Genomic DNA, 3,097 nt, shown 5'->3' with positions numbered 1-3,097 from the left:
AAAGACAAATCCAAGATCGAGTATGTTGTTAAAAGTGGGTAAGGTCCAAAAATCCAAATGTCAATGTGAAGATCACTATAAACACGGAAAACGTTGTGGAACACACACACGAGATAAGCGGGGTTAGTGCAACCAAAAGTGAGCGGAAAAGTGTATGTACGAATGCTCGGTGTCACACTAACACAAGGAGAGCCAAAGCTTTGGTTGCAAAGGAAGAGACAACAAGATTCACACGAGGCCTCTCTTCTCCTATCTCTCTTTGCTTAAAAGCTTTTTCTCTTTTGTATATGTTGGCACTTGCACTCGTTTGTATCTTTGGTGGCACGTGGACACTTTTGTATGTATAGGCGTATGGATGTATGGATGTATGGTGCTACTCGCACTCTTTTTGTGTTTTTGGGGCTTTTTCACGCACTATGTTAGCGATAGCCTCGCTTTTGCTATCTTGCCACACGAGTGTTTGCTTGGGTGCCTTACTCAACGCGACACACACACCTCACAATGCGGGGCCACGTGCAATGTCTCGCAACACTAGACAAGCAATGCTCGATGGGATAGATCGCAAAAGGAAGAGGGGTTACAAGGTGACAGCTGCAAGTTATACCTGCGATGGTGGTGGTGGTGGTGGTGGTGGTGGTGGTGGAGATCGCCGGACGTCGAGGTCGAAGGAGGGCGCGAAGATGTGCCCGGTCTGGAGCCCGGTTGGACCGGCTGCTGGACCGGCGTGTCCGGTTGGCCGCCCGGTCGACCGGGTTCTGTGCTGGCTCGGCCGGTCGTGGGTCCGGTTGACCGGGCCCGAAACCGGGTTTCGCGAGATGGATTTTCTCTCTCCTGTTCTTCCCCAAACCAAAACCAAATCGACCAAAACGAAGGGAAACGATGGAATTGGAGGCTCAAAGTTGGGGAAATAGTAGATCAAGCACAACAACACCAGATCCACGGACCAAAACCACTCAAAACGCAACCAAATCACAGATCGGTCAAAAGGCAAATTGGGGCTATTTTTTGGAAAATTTTCTAAGAACGAAATCAGGTGGGTGGAGGGTCAAATCCGTGGTAACCAAGAGCTGCTGATACCATATGATGAGGTCTAAGACCCCGTGTGTGGCCCGATCTCGCGGATTGACTTCGAAACCAAGGGGGAGAGATGGGAGAACGCGAGGAACACGAAGAACACGATGAACACGAGGAACTCCGAGACTCACGCACGCACACCAACCCGATACACCCGATGCTTACCTCCGTGGCTCGATGGACCACGCCAATAGAATCTCCTAGGAAGAGGCACGGGGCAGAATTCCCGGAGAGAGATTGGGGTTGGAGAGGAAGAGTGATGAGGTCCAAGACCCCGTGTGTGGCCCGATCTCGCGGATTGACTTCGAAACCAAGGGGGGGGGGAGATGGGAGAACGCGAGGAACACGAAGAACACGATGAACACGAGGAACTCCGAGACTCACGCACGCACACCAACCCGATACACCCGATGCTTACCTCCGTGGCTCGATGGACCACGCCAATAGAATCTCCTAGGAAGAGGCACGGGGCAGAATTCCCGGAGAGAGATTGGGGTTGGAGAGGAAGAGCTTGGTGAGTGAGAGAGAGTAACAAGTACTAGAATCTCAATCAACAAGATCAAAGTCAACAACCAAGGTGCCTTGATTACAGAGGGATGATACCCAAGGGAGACTAAGCTCAAAGGTAGGTTTGAGTTCAAAACAAGTCTAAAGAGCTAAGGAGGGGTTCCAGCTACTTATATAGGCACACATGGCCAGCAAGGGCGAACAGGTACGCAAAAGGATAAGTTAAGGCAGTTTGGTGGGGCATTCCCGTCAGATCCGGTTTGGGGTCCGGTCTGACCGGGCCTGGGACCGGGCTGTCCGGTCAAGGGGCCGGTTGACCGGGCCTGCAACCGGGCGGTCCGGTCATGGGTCCGGTCGACCGGGCGCAAACCGGAATTCTGCGAGGTTTCCGGTCCCGGGTCCGGTCGTCGCCCGGTACGAGGGAGCTGGCCCGGTTTGGCGCCCGGTTGACCGGGCCTGTGACCGGGGCGTCCGGTTGTGGGTCCGGTCCGACCGGGTCCTGGACCGGCCAGCGTCCGTCTCTTCCTTGGCGCACTTCGAGCGACGCCGGCTTCAGCTTCATGATCATCTCCATGTCCAGCTGCTTCTCTCCCTCCCTTGACCTTGGCGCCTCCTCCTCTCCGAGGTCTTGATGCGCCTTGCACCTAATGACACATAGCACGTCGGCATGAGGTAGCAATCCATCCAAAGGGGTACCAAGATCAAGGGTGGTGAGGAGCGAGTTCACCTCATCATGTAGAGCCTTGGCTCGGGCTCGTGTCATCGGTCCACTTGGGGGACTAGTTGGTCTTGATGTAGTGTCGTCGGTGAGCGGGGCTACATTGTGGGGACCCCGAACTAGCTGTCCGAAATACCATGTTATGTATACAGTTCACGTTCCCATGATCAGTGTGCCGTGAACACATAACCGAACTGATATCAAATTACATCATCCTTTACAAAACGGAATAAGAAAATTACAATAAGGTCATATGACCAACCTTTACATTATAGCCTCGAAGAGCCTAACTAAACATCAGAGTAGGATCATCATTTCAGCAGCGTAGAGCCCAAGTCATCTGCCATAAACCCTACAGGCAACTGACTGGGAAGACGTTCCTAGCTCGCATAGACGTCGTCCAAGTCCTTCTTCATTTGTCGAATTCCTCCAAGTCTGGCCAAGTAAATAGCCAGGGACAAAGCCGTGAGTACATTTGAATTGTACTCGCAAACCATCAAGAAGGTGATAACAATTCTAACTAAAGAAGACAAGAGAGGAAGAAAAGTTCCTCTTGTGGATATAGCATGTAGAAGAGAAGAGATGTTTTTGGTGGAGATAGCATCCCAACTTCTCGATTGAAGGGGGACACTTCAAGAATTTATCTAAGACATCTCCATATCTCTATTGAAGAAGATGCTTCAAAAGAGTTCTACAACATAAAACACTAGGGAGGGGGTAACCCAATTTTTTTTCCTTTCCGACCATCTCCATATGGTCAACCAAACCATTCCCGTACCCTTCCGGTACTTCAAAACA

The sequence above is a fragment of the Lolium rigidum genome, chromosome 6 (genome assembly GCF_022539505.1).
Source record: "Lolium rigidum isolate FL_2022 chromosome 6, APGP_CSIRO_Lrig_0.1, whole genome shotgun sequence".
NCBI classification, from domain to species: domain Eukaryota; kingdom Viridiplantae; phylum Streptophyta; class Magnoliopsida; order Poales; family Poaceae; genus Lolium; species Lolium rigidum.
The sequence above is the reverse complement of the archived record's forward strand: the minus strand, read 5'-3'. Positions refer to the sequence as shown.